The following is a 23,516-nucleotide window of genomic DNA, read 5'->3' as shown; positions in this document are numbered from 1 at the left end:
GTTTATTGTAGATGCCTTTTATCAAGTTGACAAAATTTCAGTCTCTCCCAGTTTGCTGACTTTTTAAAAATACTGAAGATATTTTTCCTTAGCTGTTGATGAATTGCATTACTTAATTTTCAAGTGTTGAATTAGAATTGGACAGCTGGAATAAATTCAAATTGGTTATGGTATATAATTCTGTGTATTTATTATTGAATTTTGTTTTCTAATATTCCTAATATTTCATTGGGGATTTTTGCCTCCATGTTTATGAGAGATGTTAGTCTGCAGTTTCCCTTTCATATTTCTTTGTCTGGTTTTGGTTACAGCAATGTGGCTTCATAGAGTGAGTTAAAATGTGTGCCTTTTGTTCTTATTTTCTGAAACAGACTGCAGATAATCTAATCAATATCATTTATTTCTTAAATGTTCAGTAGAATTTAACAGTAAAAGAACTTGGTCTTGATGCTTTCTATTTTGGAAAGCATTAATTATTGATTTCATTACTTTAGTAAATACAGGCCTATTCAGATTATCTATTTCTCCTTGTATGAGTTTTGGTAGAGTGTGTCTTTCAAGGAATTGGTCAATTTTGTCTAGCTTATCAAATTTGTGAGTATAGAATTGTTCATTATTTCTTTATTATCTTTTTAGTATATCTATTCTACTTCCATAAAAAAAATGGTTGCCCCAGTATTTGCAATATACATTTAAATTAAACCAAGTCCACTCTTAAATAACATGATACAACTTCACAGGTAGAGCAAGTGCCTTATTATGAAGTATTCCAAATTCCTCCCTCCCAGCTCTTACAACCTTGTCATTTTATTTCACTTACCTATAAGCTATAATCACCAAATACATTATTGTGATTATTAATTTTTGATGAACTCTTATCACTTCAATTAATTAAGCATCAGAAAAATGAAAGGGTTTATTTTACCATTCTTTCTTTCTAAACCGTTTCTATTAAATGTAGATCTAAGTTTCTGACATATATCATTTTCTTTCTCTTTGTAGAACTTCTTTTAATGTTTTTTGTAAAGTAGTTCTACCAGTGACAAATTTTCTCCATTTTTCTTTGACATAGTTTTTACATCTCTTCTAATTTTGTAGGATAATATTATTTGACACAGAATTCTAAGTTTGTGGTTTCATTATTTTAATTATTTAAATATTTTGCTGTGCTCTCTTTATTCTTACATGTTTTATGAAAAGAAAAGTCTGATGTAATTTTTATTCTTGTTTCTCTATAGGAAAGATATATATTTTTTTTCAGATTTTTCTCTTTGTCTTTGATTTTTGCATTTTATTATGATATGCATAGCTGTAGATTTTTTTGATTTTTATTTTCCTTGGTGTTTTCTAAGCCTCCTGGTCTGTGGTTTGTCATCTGTCATTGTTTCTAACTCTCTTTCTTCTACTGTTGATATTGTTATAATATGAATTATATGTCCTTTGTAATTTTCCCACAGTTCTTGGATGTAATGTTCCTTTAGATAATTTTTCTTTGAACTTCACTTTGGTAGTTTCTATTAATGTATCTTAAAACTTACTGGTGATTTCCTCTATTGTCTACTGACAAGGCATTCATCATTTCTGTTACAGCATTCTTGATTTCTAACATTTATTTTGATTCATTTTTACATTTTCAACTCTTGCTTACATTACTCATCTGTACTTGCGTGTTGCCCACTTTATTCCTTAGAACCCTTAGCATATTAATCATAGTTATTTAAAATTCCTAACTCTCTTATGGCCATGTTTGGTTTTGATGCTTGGATTGTCTCTTTAGACTGTGATATCAGCTAATGGATACCAGAAATATTTTATCCCCAAATACACTTCCTTGTCGTATTTTGAGATAGTTATTCAGAGGGTAGACAGACAATAATAACCCTAAAAAGCTACCGTTTGTGGAGAATATTTACCTTTGTAAAGAAAAGTCTCTTATCATTGGTTTTGAAATTTGAGAGAACACAGCTTGAGTTTTCAGGTTGCAGGTTAAAATTTTGGGAAAAGTCTTTTCAGGTGTGAGCTAATCTTTGAAATCAATTTCAAAGATTTGATATTAATCTTTGAAATTAGCTAATTAGTGACATAAACAACCAGGTTTTCTCTGAAATCTCTCCTTTGTTCAGATCTCAGAAAAATTAATTTGACCACAGGCTATCTACTTTTCCATCTAAGGGCTGCTATCTGTAAGGTTTTATCTACATAACAAGACCGCTTTGGCTAGCCATGCCTTTTCTCTTCTCTCCCTCCCATAACCTGTCTTGCTGAGTGCCAGGCCCTTATTTTTAACCTCAAGATAGTATAAAAATGTCAATCACGTAGCCCCTTTTTTTTGACTTTTTCTGTTTTGTGTAACTCCTACTCACACATGTGTATGTTAGTAAAGTTTGCATGCCTCTTTTCCTGTGAATCTGTCCTTTGCAAGTTGATTTTCAGCAAATCTTCAGAGGGCAAAGTAGAAGTTTTTTTCTGGTCCTGATATTGCCTTTTAACATGACTTGTAATGTTGTAGAAGTTATTACATTATTTTAGGCAGATAGAGACGGGAAAGGGATCCTTGGGAAGTTTTCATTTTTTTATAGCATCACTCCAGTTCTTAGAGCCAGCGCAGCAACCAGCAATCTTTGATATGCAATTGCTGGCCATTAGAAATTGGGTCAACCCAAACATGGCAATTCCTGCCCTCTTCTTCTTGCCCTTGCCCCACATGTATCTGGCAACATGGGCGTCCCCACGTATCCCCAACGTGTAGAACATCATGGCACCCTACATTTGCATATTAAAGGCTAGGGTGGGGACTTCCCCCAAGATGGCCAAATAGGAACAGCTTGGGAGCGTAGTTACCAGACAGAGCGATGCAGAATGCAAGTGATCTCCACATTTCTAACCAGGTTCATCTCAATGGGACTGGTTGGACAGTGAGTGTAGCCCAAGAAGGGCAAACTGAGGCAGAGTGGGGTGCTGTCTCAACTGGGAAGTTGCAAGCGGTGGGAGAACTCCCCGAACTACCCAAGGGACACCATCTGGAACTTTCCCAGGCAGTCTGACACTCTGACTCTGTTACTGTGCTTTCCTCATGGTCTTTACATCCCAGAGACGAGGAGATTCTGGCCAGTGCCAACAACACCAGTGCAGCTAGTTTCTGGCACAAAACTGGGTGGCCATTTTAGTCAGCACCTGGAATGCCTGAGAGACAGACCCAGTCCCCTGAAAAAAAGGGGGCTGAAGGCAGGGAGCCATGTAATCTGTCTTGGCAGGTCCCACCCGGACAAAAGCCAGCAAACTGGGTCCCACTGGCTTGAGATTGTTGCAGCCAGCACAGTAGTTTGAGCTTGACCCAGAATGATCGAGCTTGGTGGGGGGAGGGGCATCCGCCATTTTGAAGGCAGTTCTAACCTTGCCTGTGTAAATAAAATCGCAAGCAAGTTTACACAGCAGCTGGGCAGAGCCCACAGCTGCTCAACAAGGCCTCTACAGGGAGAATGTGATTAGAATTCCTCCTTGCTGGGCAGGTCATCTCTGAAAAAAGGCAGCAGCCCATCAGGGACTTATAAATAAAGCCCCACCTTCCCAGTCAGAGCACCTGGGAAAAGGGTCGGTTGTGAGTCTCACTTCAGTAGACATAAACTTCCCTGCCCAGAGGCTCTGAAGGGAGCAACGGAGCTCCCAGCACAGCATTTGAGCCATGGAAAGGGATAGACTGCCTCCTCAAGTGATTCCCTGACCACCATATAGCTTAAGAGACACCCCATACAGGAGAGCTCTGGCTGACATCTGGTGGATACCCTTCTGGGATGAAGCTACCAGAGGAAGGAACAGATAGCAATCCTTGCTGTTTTACAACCCCCGCAGGTGATTCCCAGGCAAGCAAGGTCTGGAGTGGACCTCCAGCAGTCCTACAGCAGAGGGGCCTTACTGTTAGAAGGAAAACTAAAAAACAGAAAGAAATAGCTTCAACATCAACAGAAAGGATGTCCACTCAGAGACCCTATCTGAAAGTCACCAGCTTCAAAGACCAAAGGTAAATAAATCCATGAAGATGGGAAGAAACCAGCACAAAAAGGGTGAAATCACCAAAAACCAGAAACACCTCTTCTCTTCTAAGGGATCACAGCTCCTCAACAGCAAAGGAACAAAAACTGGATAGAGAATGAGTTTGATGAACTGACAGATGAAGGCTTAAGAAGGTGGGTGATAACAAACTTCTCTGAGCTAAAGGAGAATGTTCTAACCCAATGCAAAGAAGTTAAGAAACTTGAAAAAAGGTTAGATGAAATGCTAACTAGAAAAACCAGCTTAAAGAAGAACATAAATGACTTGATGGAGCTGAAAAACACAGCACAAGAACTTCACAAATCATACACAAGTTTGGATAGCTGAATCAATCAAGCAGAAGAAAGGATATCAGAGATTGAAGATCAACTCAATGAAATAAAATGAGAAGATAAGATTAGAGAAAAAAGACTGAAAAGAAATGACAACTCATGAGTGAACTCCCATTCAAAATTGCTACAAAGAAAATAAAATACCTGGGAATATACAGCTAGTGCCCGACTTATGACCATGGTCGGAACCGTGGACCGGTCGTAACACGATTTGGTCATAAGTTGAGTAGGCTATATGTACAGTTGAAATGGTGCACGCGGAGATGGTAGTGCTGCCGGAAGCTGGTCTGAACTGTCGTATGCCCAGCTGGGCAACGTTTGCACTGCCAGACGTGGAGCAGTTGTGGCTAGCGATTGTGGTCTTAAAGTCGAATGGTCGTAAGTTGCATAGGTCATAAGTCGATCAATACCTGTAACTTACAAGGGTTGTGAAAGAACACTTCAAGGAAAACTACAAACCACTGCTCAAGGAAATAAGAGAAGGCATAAACAAATAGAAAATTATTCCATGCCCCTGGTTAGGAAGAATCAATACTGTTAAAATGGCCATACTACACAAAGTAATTTATAGATTCAGTGCTAACCCCATCAAGCTACCATTGACCTTCTGCACAGAACTGGAATCAACCAACTTAAACTTCATGTGGAACCAAAAACAGCCCACATAGCCAAGACAATCTCAGAAAAAAAAAAAAAAAAGCCAGAGGCATCACTATACCTGACTTCAAACAATACTACAAGGCTGCAGTAATCAAAACAGCATGGTACTGGTACCAAAACAGATATATAGACCAATGGAACAGAACAGAGGGCTCAGAAGTTACTCTAGACATCTACAACCATCTGATCTTTGACAAACCAGACAAAAACAAGCAATGGGGAAATGATACCTTGTTTAATAAATGGTGTTGGGAAAACTGGCTAGCAATGTGCAGAAAGGTGAAACTGAACACCTTCCCTATACTTTCTACAAAAATTAACTCCAGATGGATTAAAGAGTTACACATAAGACCTGACACCATAAAAATCCTAGAAGAAAACCTAGGCAAACTATTCAGGACATAGGCATAGACAAGGACTTCATGACTAAAACACCGAAAGCAATGGCAACAAAAGTCAAAATAGACAAATGGGATCTAATTAAACTTAAGAGCTTCTGCATAGCAAAAGAAACAATCACTAGAGCGAATGGGCAACCAACAGAATGGGAAAACATTTTTGCAATCCACCCATCTGAAAAGGGCTAATATCTAGAATCTACAAAGAACTGAAACAAATTTACAAGAAAAAAAAAAACATCAAAAAGCAGGCAAAGAATATAAACAGACACTTTTCAAAAGAAGACATTTATGTGGCTGACAACCATAAGAAAAAATGATCATCATCACTGGTCATTAGATAAATGAAAATCAAAATCATATTGAGATGCCATCTTATGCCACTTAGAATTTCAATAATTAAAAAATTTGGAGACAACAGATGCTGGAGAGTATATGGAGAAACAGGAACACTTTTACACTGTTGGTGGGAGTTTAAACTAGTTCAGCTATTGTGGAAGAGAGTGTTGGGATTCCTCAAGGATCTAGAAATAGATGCATTTGACTCAGCAATCCCATTACTGGATATATATCCAAAGGATTATAAATCATTCTATTATAAAGACACATGCACAGATATGTTCATTGTGGCACTGCTTACAATAGCAAAGACATGGAAACAACCCAAATGCCCATCAATGACAGACTGGATAAAGAATATGTGTCACATATACACCACGAAATACTATGCAACCATAAAAAAGGATGAGTTCGTGTCCTTTGCAGGCACATGGATGAAGCTGGAAACCATCATTCTCAGCAAACTGACACAAGAACAGAAAACAAAACACCACATGTTCTCGCTCAAAAGTGAGAGTTGAACAATGGAAACACATGGACACAGGGAGGGGAACATCACACACCAAGGCTTCTCAGGGGTTTGGGGAGCTAGGGCAGGGTTAGCACGGGGTGGGAAGATTGGGGAGGAATAACATTAAGAGAAATACCTAATGTAGGTGACGGGGGGGGGGTTGGATGCAGCAAATCACCATGGCATGGGTATAACAATGTAGCAATCCTGCACGATCAGCACATGTACCCCAGAACTTAAAGTATAATAAGAAAAAAAAAAGAAAGAAACACAATCAATGAATATACTTAAGTTATGCTTAGTTGGAAAGTAATATAATTCTGCATATCATAGAAAAAAAAATAGACTAGGGTGGGAGAGCCATTTTTTTCCACGGGCTCTGTGAATGACATGACTGGTCAAACCAATTCCCTGAACCCTATGCAAATCAAACGCCTCCTCCTCCAGCTTCTTCCTATGCCTGACTAGTAACTGTGGCAGGTGGGATTCCCTCTCTGTGCTTTGGAGCCCCCTCCCTCTGTATGTGTACAGAGAAGCTTCTTCCTTTTTACTTTCCCCTTCTATCTTGCACATTAAATTCTCCACTCCTTAAAATCACTCCATGTATGTCCATGTCACTTTATGTAAACTGGCATGAAGACGAAGAACTCTGGTATTTCTCCACTCATTGGAGCTGTATCATTGTTTTTGCTGAAAGCCAGATGTCAGGTAAAAGGAACTCAGGTAAACAGGGCTTTAACATGATATTTTATGTTTATCTGGCTAAGGATTAGGCATAAATACAATTTTATATAGCTGTGTTGTCAAAGGCTAAAATGGCATGTTGTGTTTTTGTGAGAATTCTGTGAGAATTCTGTGAGAGTGGAGAGAAAAAAGTTTGCCCCTGTTGCATCAATTATCTGATGGATCAAAGGAGAGTTGTTGATTTTCTATTTGTTCAGCTTTTCTCTTATTGTGAGGACTGGAGTGGCAACTTCCAAGCCCGTTATGTCTAATTGAAAGTAATAAATACTATTTTGATAGTTTTAATGAGCAAGAACTATTCTTTAATTTATGAAGAGGAAGGTAGCACAATACATTTAAGAACAAAATTGTCTAGGATGTTTGGAGCTGTGAATATAGACACTGCATTAACATAGGAGGGCAAGTATGTACCCAGGAGTTTTTATTCAAATGTAGAAAAATCATACTATATATATTTTATATTATTCTGAAGGAAGTGGAGGAACACTAAAGGAACTTTGGTGGTGTGATAGCAAAATTTAAATATCCTTGTTATGAAAATTACTTTGAAAACTATATAGACCCTTAATTCCTAAATATTTTTTTAAAAAATTGTGATAATAACTGAAAAAGAATTACCTGCTGTCTTAGTCCATTTGTGTTGCTATAACATAATACCACAGACTGGGTAATTTATAACAAAGAGAAATTTATTTCTCTGGATATATATAGTCCAAGATAAAGTTACTGGGAGGTTCAGCTCTCTGGTGATGCTGCTGTCTACTTCCAAGATAGTACCATAATGCTGCGTTGTCTGGTGGGGAGGAATGTTGTATCCTTATGTGGTAGAAAGGAAGAATGGGGAAAAAGAAGCCCAACTCCCTTTATAAAAGAGCTTCTTTTATAATGGCATATTTATGATGTTGGAGCCTTTGTGACCTAAGCATCTCCCAAAAGGCTGCAGCACTGTTGCTTTGTTGATTCAATTTCCAACACATTGAGGACACATTCAGACCATAGCATGTGGAAAATTTGTAAAAGAATAAAGATTTCTAGGGCTCATGGCTATTGAACTTTCTGTTACATTTGTGCTGATACATGTGTAATTTTAATAGGACTCTCCTGATTATTCTGATGAATATATGAGTATTATTTTTCTGTACTACTTGTCTTGTAAATATTTTGTATGTGTTTGTCCTTCTTACTCTCCACAATGGATGATATATTCCTTGAGAATATTAAAAAAGCTTAGTCCTCTACCCTCAGTGTGTAGATTTTACATTTCTTCTACATATCAAATAAATTGTAAGAATACTTATACATTAGCATAAATGAAAATTATTAGCCCTTCCTCCATTGCCCGGTGAAAAATCTGGAATCTTGGTATATGGGAGCCCAATGAATATGAAAGGTTGTCCTGAAGTAGAGTAATATATATATATGTATGTGTGTGTATATATGTATATATATATATATATCTTAAAAGGCATCATAATAGAAAGACGTTTTCACAATTTTCTGCCTATTAGAGGTAAGGGGAATGAAAAGAGTAGTAATTTCAGACTAACCCTATTTCCTGCCATGTGTGTACCTCCATCACACATGGCAGGTGAAGGAGAGATTCTGAAAAGTGGTTTAAATGATTGACTTCCATTTATGTCAAAACCATCATCTTCAGCCTTGAATCCCATCAAGCCTTTTCTACCTGTCTATGTCATTCATCAATAGTCAGATAGTACCTGTTCAGCATTTATTGACTGCACTATAATTTACAATTATGCCTTTCTACACACACACACACACACACACACACACACACACACAAATTCTTATTCTGTCCTTTTGCTCCATGTCTTCCATTGTAACTCCTTAAACCTTTTTATGGAGTTCTCTGAAATTGCTGGGCAACTAGGTATTTGGTGTATTCTGGTAGTAGGCACTAGTATCCTAGAACTTTCAAAAGATTAGAATTTATTTTGTTATTACTGTTATTTTCTGCATAATGCCTAGTTTTGGACTTTACCTGCCTTCTTCTTGACCCTTAAAATTTCTCTGGAAAATCCCAATATATTCATATTAATGGGTTCTGTATCTGAAATCACTATAGTCCAATACTGTAATCTTTGGAGACTCAGTGGGTTCAATTATTTGCCATGGGTTGAGCTAAAATAGTCTGTGATTATCCCATTCCGTGAGATTGCTGAAATCCATATCCCTTTGATTTTACCTCTTTCATCCCACCTTGAATCTACAACTGTTATGACAGATGGTCTATTTAAAGCATGGCAGAAAGGGATTTCGTTTCAAGCTTCCATTTATTTTTGACATGGGGATTTCTCTTTGTCATTTTCAGTACTGCCCACAGTCCTCTAGATTCTGATTTTTAAATATTATTTTTCATAGCACAATCTTTCTGCAAATTCACTGGAACACCACATTCGTAACAGTTCTTGGTGATACAATACGTTTGGTGCACAAACATTTCCTTGATTAACAACTACTTCTTGTTTTGTGAGGCACTTGGGGAAGTGTGTCCACTGGGCTTCTAAAGAACACATACATCTACTATTGTAACTTTCATTTGTTTGCTATCATCTTACTTGAAGGATCTTGACCAACTCTTGTCCATGCCTCCGAAGTGAATTTTTCCCTTATTCTTTTTGCCTCAGGCTTTATTGTGTTTAATGCATGCAAAACAAACAAACTAACCAAAAACATGGAAGATTAATGAATTTAATCAATGATGTTTAGAGCAGTTGGTTTTAGTTTGAGCTGCCTCAGTCCACTACTAATTCTTCTAGTCCTGATATCACCTCACCATCCAGGTAGTTTATGGTCAAGGCTTTCTTATCTAGGGAATCCTATTTTCATACATAAATTTCCTGGTGAGTACTTATGAAATTAACCGGTACTTCATACCTACTCTTCATTTAAAACAGAGAGAGGGTGGGGCACAGTCACTCAGACCTGTAACCCCAGCACTTTGGGAGGCAGAGGCGGGTGGAGGTTAAGAGAGATGGAGACCGTCCTGGTCAACATCGTGATACCCTGTCTCTACTAAAAATACAAAAATTAGCTGGGTATGGTGATGCGTGCCTGTAGTCCCAAGGAGAATCACTTGAACCCGGAAGGCAGAGGTTGCAGTGAGCCGAGATCACCTCACTGTACTCTCTGGTCTGGCGACAGAGCCGGACTCTGTCTCAAAAAAGAAAAAGAAAGAAGAAAAAAACACAAACACCAACAAAAGAACAGCACAGCACAAAAATATTTAGAGTTTTTAGAGTTTAGCACTTAGCATAACAGACTCATTGAGAGGTCTTTTATTGTGAGATCACTGAGAACAAAAGAAGATCTTAGTCATTCCTTTAACTTATGAGCTTTTGTGACCTCTTATCCTTGCAATTCACATCATAATTGTGTACCCCAGACACAGTTGAAATGCTCTCAACTTGTCTTTGGTGCATGGAAGATTAATGAAAGCTCAACATATGTTAATGGTTTGCTCCAGTAATAAGGGAAATAATTTTCCCAAGAACATACCCTAGTAATCAGATCTTTCTGAGTTAGAGTAAGTTTTCTGTTTCTGAGGCTGGCAATGACACTAACCTTTTTAAGATTGTATCAACAATTTAGGTAAAAATTTAATGCCCTGAGAGAGTGTTAGAACATTCTGATTATTCATATGAGTAGCTTTTTTAAAGTGTTGAATTACAAAGAGAACCTAAGCCAATTTAAGCTATCAAAAATGACAGTCATATTCAACTAGAAAAGTAACTAAAATATATGTATATTTTAATCCATTGTAAATTAAACTGAAATTAGACATCAGAGAACAACATGAATCCAAATTATTTTCTGAATAAAATAATAGTATCAAAAGCACATTTTTATAAGGTAAAATCTTGTGTTTTTTTCCTAATCATCAAATAATTGAGGTATCATACAATTTTTAAATGTAAAATACATGTTTTAACCTACCTCTAGTTTTTCTATTGTTTTCATCAGTTTGAATTATTTAATAACAATTATGAGTCTTGATAATAATAATATTTAGACTAATGATAAAACTCAGTGTATTTTCCTGGGGTTTGTCATAACATAGTCAAAATAATTTACTACATTCTTTGTATATATTTACCCCTTCAATGTCATTAAAAAAAAAAATTCTGAAGTAAGTATTCTGTAGTTGCTTTTTATTCAGGAAATATTTTGAACAGATTGCATAAGACTAAAGGAAAAATTCATATTTATGATACCAACCAGCAACTAAGATTTCTAGCCAAGAGAAAGATTTTTAATAAAATCTTACAGTAGACCTTTTAAAAAATGTTGTATTTATTTTTTTATCTCCAGAAGATGTGAGCAACAGACTGTGATACAGGAAATAAATTGGAAAAACTCCAAGAATATTCCAAGGAAACATTTTTTTTTTTTCTAGAGCTAGGTTGCAATTAGCTAACACACTAAAGAATTCCTTCCAAAAACATCTTGCATAACTTAAAAGATTTTCTCTTAAAGCATATTCATGCCTGCGGACAGAGATCTAGCTATAGGTATTTATCTGCTTGTCTTCAGTAAAAATGAAACAAAATTAAGGCATTTTTTTTTTAAAGCAGCATATATTAACCTTCTGTCACCTGAAAGCAAAGAGTCTGAAAGCATATGTAGCTGCAGATGGAAATACATTGGCAAGATTTTTCTGCTGAAGGCCGATCTCAGTAAAATTGAATGGGCTGTTTGTGTTTAAGTTGGAAAAAAAAACAGGGAAGAAGCAAATAATGACACTAAGTACAAATTAACAAAACTGTACTTTGTACAAAAAAATTTTTTTTGTTTGCTTATTTGTCTTTATTTGTTTTGTCCTTTTCTTTAGGAGCCTGAGTTTTATTTTTAGTATTTTTTGCTGGATTATTAATTTTCCTCTACTCCCATCCCCCCAACAAAAAATTTTTTGAAGGGTGAATGCATGTAAGGGGAGTAGAAAAGACCTACATAGCAAGTGTTCTGTCAGGGATGTTGCTGAAGGTGCCAACATCTTTTTGCATTGGTTTCAGAATAGACAGCTGGAGAAAAAGTAGAGGACCTGACTCTCCATGAGACATTTTAGTAATACAAAACCATTAATTATATCACCTAAATCCTATTCTGATTGAATGTTTGTCTCAGTTTAGCTGGTATATATCACATTTTTGCAATTATTCTTTGCTTTATTCAACAAAAGAACAAATAGTGAAATAACATAAACCTTATTAGCTAAATAAGTGGCATTATTCATTTTATCAAATCTTTTTAAACATTAAAATGCATTCATTTCTATGCTCATGTTTGTTAGCAATATCTTTTTTCCCCTTTTGCCCCTATCCTCTTTAATTAAATTATTTTAGTGGGTTCATCTCTAAGGAGAGATTGTTTTATCTTTCTTAATGCTACTTATGGTAGTTAATCTAGATTTTCTGTTTGTCTCTTACATATGAAATAGATGGCAAGAAGGAGATTTCATCAGCACATTTTCAAGAGAACATGAAAGTTATGCCCTAAGCAAGCATTTCAATGCAATGGCATGTCATTATCTTTTCGGGAATTTAAATATCACTGTAGTTAAAAGCAGGACTCAATTCCAGAAGCATATGCTTATAGCAGACATTACTCATGATATATAATATAGTTCATTTCCACTCGATTGATTTCAGATAAGCAGTTTACAAAAATTATGAGGGTTCAATTTCATTTTTTCAGAACTTAGTTCTTTATATTTCTCCAAATGACTTCCTCAATTATGACAGAAATATTTAGGTTACCAAAAGCCATCTATATGTATTTCTACCTGTAACCAAGTTCCATGGGGTGGGGGAGGCTCAGCTCCCTCACTAGGATGTTCTCTTCCAGGCCCTTGGTTTCTTACTCATCCAAGAATGGGAGAGGGGACCATGCCAGACACAGTGAGCAATTAAGTAAATATTGGACCCCAAAGAGTTTTGCAGAAAGTGACTTATTTAGGCAGAGAAAGAGAAAAAGGAGAGAGAGAGCTTCCACGAGATCGTGGAAGGGGATCCAGATATGGAGTCCATACTGAGGTGGGAGAAGGGGACTTTGAACCTGGAAGGAATTCCCACCCCCTTCAGGTTTTCTGGGCCTATGAAAGGAGTTCCTTTAAACTTCTTCTGGTGTGACTGATCTCTGATTCTTTCCCAGGCACGCCAAAGTTTAAACAGCTAGAGATCTGCAGACCTCTAGTCCCCAGATGGAGAGGTGAGTGGGGGAGGGTATGGTGCTGGGAAGTTCTTGCCTTTGAAACTATGCCCCCTTGTGGATCCGGGAAGAGAATACATTTCCTCATATGCTTGTGTATTTGTCTGTCATCAGTTTTATGTCTGCATATTATCCAAATCCATAGTAAAAGATTCATCCTACATCATGCTCACATATTCCACATGCTTACATCATCCACATAAAATCTGCATCTATATTCACATTCATAAAACCTGTAGATACTCACTATGTGCATATCACTTTAAAGTTTTCAGGAAACATACACTTATTATCTTATTTCGCTCTTAGAACAAATATTGAAAAGGTTAACTGTGTTCAGTTCAGAAGCATGGAAACATTGTTTTATAGAAAATTAAAACTTTCGAATAATATTCATATTAAATAGCAGAGCCCTGATTTTTAAATCAAACTGGCAACATTTTGGTATAAAAAGAATCTCTATTGTTTACCCTTACTCATAAAAGATTTGAATATTGGAGATTGCTTTGCAAAATTATGTTGTAAATTACGTAGGAAAGAAAGTTCTCTATGATTTCACATTGGAACGTGAATATATGTCAGTATAGAATGTTAGGATATAGTTAAGTGGTGATGGAGGTTGGCTCCACAGGTTAGAAGGAAGAAAGGGTTGCAAGAATGGGGGCAGATTTTCTATTTTCATGATTTTCAGAACTTTTTCATTCTTTGCAACATTACTACCCTTCATCTGAGCTTTCAACTTATTCTCCTTCTGAATTTAGAGAAAAGCGAAGTACCTTCATGGGAACTCAAACATTTTTGCCCCACCCCTGCCAAAAATACATCAACTTAGGTTGATTCCCTTCATGTTAAAATTCTCAGGGAAGTGGTCTTAATCTCCTCTTTGTGCTGTTAATAAGTATAAAATATTGATTTTTAAGTTCCCTTTTAATTGTATCACAACACAAATACAAATGTTCATAAAAGATACTTGAGAACTTTGAGAGTACTATAAATACAGACATATGCAATCACCAGGTGCTGAACTGGAATGCTACTAGCAGACCAGAATACTTCCCTATCCCTAATCACACTGTCTGTCCCAAAGGCACCTACCATCCTAAATCTTACCACTCCAAAGTAGCAACAGACAAAACACGCCACTGCAGTGCTAAGCATGAAGAAGCTGTTCCCCTGTATTATCTTCATTGTGTTCTACAGTTCCCTGACATTGGTTTCTGTGTGGTGTGTGAAATAGGGGTCAGCTCTAAATGATGGAACAATAAAGAGTTATAAAATACATAGACACGGACTGACAAGAAGGACATGATCATTTTTTAAAGGAGTAAAAAATGAGTATATTAAGAAGATAAGCCTTGATTCAGATCATGATGTCTCTGGAAATAGTTGGCAGCAAATAACAAGAAACTACTAAGGGACTAGCACTAGTGAGAAGACGTTACCCTCACTCTTATGTGCAATAGGAGGGAGAAGTATTACAAAATGACAAAATCTATATTTGTAAGGCAAGGGTCTCCAGAAATGAGTTGTGTCTGTGAGGAGAAGAACACCGCCAATGTCCAAACAGCAGCCTGGCAGAGAGAGAGTGGGAGAGATGAAAATTCTGCCAGTGCTTCTTTTTCTCTGGGGATAAGATGTGCCACTTGAAACCCCTCTAGAGATCAGTTTCCTGGGAAGAGAGTTCAGCATAAATGATCACGGAACAAATTCAGACTGAATAACCAGCACAGGGTGTAAAGGAACCACGAACAAAAATTTAAAAATAAGAGAAAGCTTTGCATATGGAAAAATTGAATGAATACAATTTCTTGAAAGAATGTCAACAAAATGAATTGATTGACATGTCTAGTCTGTTAAACAAAACCAAAATAAGAGAGGAAAAATATATGAGGAAATCCAGACAATGAAGGAAGACTATCGAAGAGCTTAAACCTATGCAATTAAAACGATAAGTCTCATGAGTTCAGAAATGTAGCATTTGGTGTTATTTGTGTAATTGAGAAATTCTGGTCTGCATGGACTATACTAAAAAAAGGAACAGCAGCAGAAATATTACAAAGAATTCTAATGTGATTGTCCAGGCATAAGAAGATTACTGTTGCCAAGGATATTGGCTATAGAGGTGAAAACTGTCTATTGAAAACAAATCGTGAAAGACAAAGCTGATTGGCTAGTTGGTGTATTTAAGGTTTTAATGTGGTGGGCAAAGAGAAACAAACAGAAAATCTGGAGTAAAAATGATGAGTTTACCTTTTGAATTAGCTCTCTGTGAAATGTATTATAAATAAATGTCAATGGAGGGTTAAAAACTGAACCTACTGGAATACTTAGAAGAATGGAATATTGAAAGTTCACTGAGATAAGAAAGTAATCACCATTATCAAATAGAGTTGGGAAGGTAAAAATAATAAGGGGAAAATTGTATCATTTTAAAAGTGTAGTAATTGGTGACTCATTTGTTCATATTTATTAATACATCCATAAATTGAAATAGGCTGGGCACAGTGGCTCACATCTGTAATCCTAGCACTTTGGGAGGCCGAGACTGGAGGATCACTTGTGGCCTGGAGGCTGAGAATTCAGTGAGCTGTGATTGTATCATTGCACTGCAGGCTGAGCAAGGGAGTGAGACTCTGTCTCAATAATAAATTAATTAATTAAAATAATTTTAGTAATTTATTCTAGTTGAAAATTTTTTTACTAGTTTACCCCCTGCTGTCCTGGGGCCCACACATAATGGTGGGAGGATAGATAAATAAGCAAATAATTTGAAATATTGTCTTAGAGAGAATCTCAGTTGTGCTTGGTATTAAACATATTACATTGCTGATCTATGAAAAAATTATTTAATTAAAAGGAATCTATATAATTGTATTTGCAAGTTTACCATTTTCAATATTCTTATCTCTACTTTTTTCTTTGTGCTATAAAGATATAAGTATGTTTAGTTAAAAATTCACAGTTGATGTATATTTAGAAATAATTTTTCAGTTTTTAGGATCTTAACAGCATTTTTTTTCCTTCCAACTTTGTTTTAGGTTCAAGAGCTCTGTACGTGTGCAGTTTTGTTACATGGGCAAATTGCATGTTGTGGGGGTTTGGTGTACAGGTCATTTTGTCATTCAGGTAATCAGCATAACACTCAATAGATAGTTTTTCTATATCCTCACCCTCCTTCTATCCTTCACCATGTAATAGGCCCCAGTGTCTATTGTTCCCTTCTTTGTGTCCATGTGTTCTTGATGTTTGGCTCCCACTTACAAGCGACAACATGTGCCAGTTGGTTTTCTGTTCCTATGTTATTTCAGTTAGGATAATGGCCTCCAGCTCCAAATATGTTGCTGCAAAGGACATTATCTCATTTTTTTTGTTAGCTTCCTGATAATCAATGGTATATATGTACCACATTTTATTTATCCTTTAAAGTATTATTGGCTATAGAGAAGGCACAAATATAGGGACTTAAAATGTTATATTTAGGAAAAAAATCATCCGATTATTCCTACAACTGGCTCAAAGAATGAGAAAAAGACAAGTGCAAGAATCTGGATCCAAGAGTCCTGGCTAGGAGACAAGATGGGGATGGTGGAGCATTAATAAGTGTAAGAAACACTTAGACTTGTTCGTAGAATTCTCACCTTATTTCATAGAAAATCTGTATTCTCTACTATATCTAAAACAGCTCCCAAATATGTTATCTTATCATAGTTCAATCTTTACAGAGCCCTGTGTCTTTTATAGATTGTAATTTGGTACTATAGTTCCTTCACCCTCTCTCGCTCTTTCTTGCTCTCTTTCTCTCCTTCTCTCTCTGTCTCCTCTCTTTCCTTTGCTTTCTCTTCTATCTAAAAAAGTTTAAAATAAATGTATGGACTATCATGTGGAACAACTGGGGCCCTGTTACATTGTAAGTGACAACATAATTCAATATAATCATTTTGGGACAAATTTTCCACAAAACCTAAAAAAAAAAAATGTCTATTTTATGAACCAACTAGACTGCCTATATATGTGTATATTATGAAAAAAAAAAAGACATGCTCATGTTGAACAACAAATGTGTGAAAATGTTCATAGTTGATGATCTTAACAGACAAAACCGGAATTAACCTGAGTTCCATTATTAGAATGGTTAACTATGATTTAATTGTTCTATTTTTCATTTTATTGTTTTTTTTTTTTTACAAAGAAATACTACAAACAATACAAGCGTTCATACACATAAAACTAAAGAAGAAGCACATAGTCATTATGTTTTATTTAAATAAATCAGACACAGAAGAATGTGTTCTGGATGATTCTATTCATGTGGAGTCTCACACAAACAATGCTAATCTATGGTTATAACAATCAGAAAAGCAATTATATTTCAGGAAACACTAACTGACAAAGTAAATGAAGCAGCCATCCAAGTTACTGGGGATATGCAATATCTTGATCTATTATTATATTTTATTATGTTCATCTATATTTGGATATATTTGATATATATTATATATGTATAAATATGGATATAGTTTATGTATATTATATATGTGTATATATTGCACATTCATAATCATCCATATATAATATGGATTGAATCATATAATAGACTTTGTAAAATCCATTTACTATACAACTAAGTATAGTAAAATTCACAAATTCATCAATCTATATAATCAAGATTTGTGAATTTGACTATACGCAACGTATGCATTAAAAATCAATAACAGCCTCAATCTTCAAAGCATTATGAGAAAATTAGAAGCTCTTTAGATTAGTCCACATATGTCTCAAAACAAACAAGCATGGTATCATAATAAAATATTTTTCTGAAAGTTTGCTAAAAATTGATTTTGTATTTTGTCATTTTTGGAATATATTATTTACTAACTATATTCTAAGTTTTTTTTTTCCTTCAGTATTTTAACGATGTTGTTTTGCCAGGTGCAGTGGCTCACGCCTGTAATCCCAGCACTTTGGGAGGCAGAGGTAGGCAGGTCATGAGGTCAGGAGTTCGAGATCAGCCTGACCAACATGGTGAAACTCTGTCTCTAAAGAAAATACAAAAATTAGCTGGGTGCAGTGGTCACACCTGTGGTCCAGCTACTCAGGAGGCTGAGGCACGAGAATCACTTGAACTCAGTTAGCAGAGGTTGCAGTGAGCTGAGATCACAGCACTGCACACCAGCCTGGGTGACAGAGTGAGACTCTGTCTCAAAACAAACAAACAAAAAGATGTTGTGTCATTGTCTTCTCACCTTCATTGTTTCTGAAAAGAAATCTGCTATCTTCTTTCTTTATATGTAACATTTTTTTTTTTTTTTTTTTTTTTGAGACCGAGTTTCACTTTTGTTACCCAGGCTGGAGTGCAATGGTGCGATCTCGGCTCACCGCAACCTCCGCCTCCTGGGTTCAAGCAATTCTCCTGCCTCAGCCACCCCTGTAGCTGGGACTACAGGCGTGCGCCACCATACTCAGCTAATTTTTGTATTTTTAGTAGAGAGGGGGTTTCACCATGGATGGTCTCGATCTCTTGACCTCATGATCCACCCGCCTCGGCCCCCCAAAGTGCTGGGATTATAGGCATGAGCCACCGCGCCCGGCCACATTTCTTTATTCTATTGCTGCTTTAGGATTTTCTCTTTATCAGTGATTTGTGACAATTTTATTATGATAAAAAGTGAACTAATGTCATTTAATTTATGTTTCTTATGCTTAATGTTGTGGAGATTCTTAGATCTGTGGATTTATGATTTTAATCAAAATTGGAAAAAATTACTTAAGCGTGATTCCTACATCCCACTCCACCCCCCATTTTTTTTTTGCCCTTCACACTCTTCTAAGTACCCAAATACATAAGCGTATTAGGCTTCTTGGTATTGTTCTGCAGACCATTGAAACTTTTTAAAAGTTCTTTTTGATTTTAGTGTAAGGTGTCAGGAAGGGGTCCAGTTTCTGCTTTCTGCACATGGCTCGCCAGCTTTCCCAACACCATTTATTGAACAGGGAATCCTTTCCCCATTGCTTGTTTTTGTCTGGTTTGTCAAAGATCAGATGGTTGTAGATATGTTGTGTTGCCTCCGAGACCTCTGTTCTGTTCCATTGGTCTATATCTCTGTTTTGGTACCAGTACCATGCTGTTTTGATTACTGTAGCCTTGTAGTATAGTTTGAAGTCCGGTAGTGTGATGCCCCCCGCTTTGTTCTTTTTGCTTAGAATTGACTTGGCTATGCGGGCTCTCTTTTGGTTCCATATGAAGTTTAAGGTGGTTTTTTCCAGTTCTGCGAAGAAGGTCATTGGTAGCTTGATGGGGATAGCATTGAATCTGTAAATTACTTTGGGCAGTATGGCCATTTTCACAACATTGATTCTTCCTAACCATGAACATGGAATGTTTCTCCATCTGTTTGTGTCCTCTCTTATTTCGTTGAGCAGTGTCTTGTAGTTCTCCTTGAAGAGGTCCTTTACATTCTTTGTTAGTTGTATTCCTAGGTATTTTATTTTCTTTGTGGCAATTGTAAATGGAAGTTTGTTCTTGATTTGGCTCTCTTTAAGTCCGTTATTTGTGTACAGGAATGCATGTGATTTTTGCACATTGATTTTGTATCCTGAGACTTTGCTGAACTTGCTTATCAGTTTCAGGAGGTTTGGGGCTGAGACGATGGGGTCTTCTAGATATACAATCATGTCGTCTGCAAATAAAGACAATTTGACTTCCTCCTTTCCCATTTCAATGCCCTTTATTTCTTTTTCTTGCCTGATTGCTCTGGCTAGAACTTCCAACTCCAGATGGATTAAAGACTTAAACATAAGACCTAACACCATAAAAACCCTAGAAGAAAATCTAGGCAAAACCATTCAGGACATAGGTGTAGGCAAGGACTTCATGACCAAAACACCAAAAGCATTGACAACAAAAGCCAAAATAGACAAATGGGACCTAATCAAACTCCACAGCTTCTGCACAGCAAAAGAAACAATCATTAGAGTGAATCGGCAACCAACAGATTGGGAAAAAATTTTTGCAGTTTACCCATCTGACAAAGGGCTGATATCCAAAATTTACAAAGAACTAAAGCAGATTTACAAGAAAAAAACTAACAAGCCCATTCAAAAGTGGGCAAAGGATATGAACAGACACTTTACAAAAGAAGACATACGTGAGGCCAACAAACATATGAAAAAATGCTCATCATCACTGGTCATAAGAGAAATGCAAATCAAAACTACATTGAGATACCATCTCACGCCGGTAAGAATGGCAAACATTAAAAAATCTGGAGACAGCAGATGCTGGAGAGGATGTGGAGAAATAGGAACACTTTTACACTGTTGGTGGGAGTGTAAATTAGTTCAACCATTGTGGAAGACAGTGTGGCGATTCCTCAAGGACATAGAAATAGAAATTCCATTTGACCCAGCAATCCCATTACTGGGTATATATCCAAAGGATTACAAATCGTTCTACTATAAGGACACGTGTACACGAATGTTCATTGCAGCACTGTTTACAATAGCAAGGAACTGGAACCAACCCAAATGCCCATCGACGATAGACTGGATAGGGAAAATGTGGCACATATACACCATGGAATATTATGCAGCCATCAAAAACGATGAGTTTGGGTCCTTTGTGGGGACATGGATGAACCTGGAAACCATCATTCTCAGCAAACTGACAGAGGAGCAGAAGATCAAACACCGCATGTTCTCACTCATAGGCGGGTGTTGAACGATGAGAGCACATGGACAAAGGGAGGGGAGCACTACACACTGGGGTCAGTTGGGGGGACATAGGGGAGGGACGGTGGGGGGTGGGGAGCTGGGGGGGGATAGCAGGGGGAGAAATGCCACATGTAGGTGATGGGGAGGAAGGCAGCAAATCACACTGCCATGTGGGTTCCTATGCAACAATTTTGCATGTTCTTCACATGTACCCCCAAACCTAAAATACAATAAAATAAATAAATGGGAAAAAAAAAAAAAGTTCTTTTTGAAGAATGCACTTTTTTTTCCTTCTGAGTTTCATTCTGGGTAATTTCTATTATATCTCTAAATCCACAAGCTTTTCTTTAGGAATGTTTAATTGATTGTAAATCTTATCCAGTGTTTCCAGACATTACAACTTTTATCTCTGAAAGCATGATTTGAGACATATTTTATACCTTCTGTTTCTATAGTTAACATGTTCGACCTTTCCTCTAGCTTTAGCAGCATATGGAATTCAGTTACAATAACAATCTTACTGTACTTCTCTGCTAATTTTAGCACTGGTGTCAGTTCTGGATTCCTTTCAAATGATTGCTTTTTCTCATTATTATGGATATGTATATTTTGGCTTCCTGGTAATTTTTTACTGAATCTTATTATTTTAAATTTTATATTGGTTAATACTAAATAATTTATTCTTCTGTTCTTGAGTTTTGTTCTGAGATTTAGCTAAGGAAACATGGAAAGAGTTTGATGTTTTCAGATCTGGTTTTAACTTTTGTAAGCAAGACCAGGCAGTGTTTGTTCTAGACTTAATTACTCCTTGCTAGTAAGGCAAGGTCTTTCTGAATATTGTGCCTGTGAATTAGGTTTCCAGTCTGGTTGCTGGTAACAGGCACTATTTCCATTCCTGTGTAAGCTCAGGATACGGTTTATATCAATCTCATTCTTTTATATCAGTAGATCTCTAGCTGTCTGAGGTTCTCTCCCTTCATGAGTACTCTGCCCTGTGATTCCTATGCACCCTGAACTCTGATTCTCAATTCTGTCTCATCACCTCAGGGAATCCAGCTAGTTTTACCTGAGCTTCCCATTCTTGAACCTTAGCTTGAAACTCTTTCATGTGTGTTAGGTTAGAAATCATATAGCTCATTTGTTTCATGCATCTCAAGGATAATTAATAATCATTGTTTGATATTCATGAAATTGTTGCTTTATGTATTTTGTCGATTTTTAAGAGTGGAGCAAGATTAAATCTAGAAACAGAAGTCAGTGTATAATATTGGTGATGAAAATTGCCACAAAAATATGTTACTCAAGACAGCTATTGTAGAATTGTTAAATAAAATAATTCTAGAAGTTAATTTGTCAAATACTGATTTAATAAATAAGAAAATTTATATAAAATGTTTAATGAGTTGAGTACTTTGATTTTATTCTAGAGTTGGATTAAAGACTCCTACTTGGGGTTTCATATTATTTGTGTGTGTGTGTGTGTGTGTGTTTCCCTTTTTAAATGTTTGTTTTGGTTTTGATTGTAGCTATGGCTCATTATCACTTCAGTTTGGACAGTTTTGTTTTAGTTTATGTTTTGCTTGGATTGTTGTTTTATTTTTGCATCTATATCTCACTATTTCCTCAATTTCAGCAATTCTGCAGAATGATCGAAACTATTGCTTTCAATAGATTCGCTTTCCTCACCTTCTGATAGTGACATAAAAACGTGATCGATCTTTTTACTCTGTTCTTTCTATATTTCTTTTCACCTCTTTGGAATTATTTACATTTTTATTTCTCCGTAATTCTTTAATAAAATTCTTTCTTACCAATCACCCAGATTGCCTACCCTTTCTTTGTTATATCTAATATGCCACTACATTCTGTCACTGAGTTTAATTATAGGTATAATGTTTTGTAGTTACAGAATATCTATTTATTTTTATAATTCTATTGTTTGACATTCTAATAGAGCAATGTTTGTTTTCTGAAATTCCAAAAAATTGTTAAATCATTAGAATTTTAAAACATGAGATATTCTCTGTTATCTGAAGATAACATAGTAAACGCTGGCTATAGTTGGAAATATATATAAAATTATAATAAAAATTACTTCAAAAGTCACTTTACTCAGTATAGCTATGTAAATATTTTACCAAAATAATTCAAAAATTATGTATGAAATGTTTTTACCATAAATTAGAAAAAAATACATGTTGTATTAGTTTTCTATGACTGCTATCAGAAATTACCACAGACTCTACTTAAAAAAATAATTTTATGCCAGGTGTGGTGGCTCACACCTGTAATCCCAGCACTTTGGGAGGCTGAGGCAGGCGGATCACCTGAGGTAGGGAGTTTGAGATCAGCCTGACCAACATGGAGAAACCCCGTCTCTACTAAAAATACAAAAAATTAGCCAGGCTTGGTGGCAATAGCTGTAATCCTAGCTACTCGGGAGGCTGTGGAAGGAGAATTGCTTGAACCGGGAGGTGGAGGTTGTGGTGAGCTGTGATTCTGCCATTGCACTCCAGCCTGGCCAACAAGAGCAAAACTCTATCT

The 23,516-nt window shown here is 36.3% G+C and overlaps 1 pseudogene; it reads left to right on the top strand.

The window, feature by feature from the left end:
- The first annotated feature begins 4,645 nt into the window (after positions 1–4,645).
- LOC119467093 overlaps positions 4,646–23,516 on the top strand; it is a 66,775-nt pseudogene continuing 47,904 nt past the window's right edge.

This window comes from Cebus imitator, unplaced genomic scaffold, assembly GCF_001604975.1.
Source record: "Cebus imitator isolate Cc_AM_T3 unplaced genomic scaffold, Cebus_imitator-1.0 Scaffold12, whole genome shotgun sequence".
Taxonomy (NCBI): domain Eukaryota; kingdom Metazoa; phylum Chordata; class Mammalia; order Primates; family Cebidae; genus Cebus; species Cebus imitator.
The sequence above is the reverse complement of the archived record's forward strand: the minus strand, read 5'-3'. Positions and strand labels throughout refer to the sequence as shown.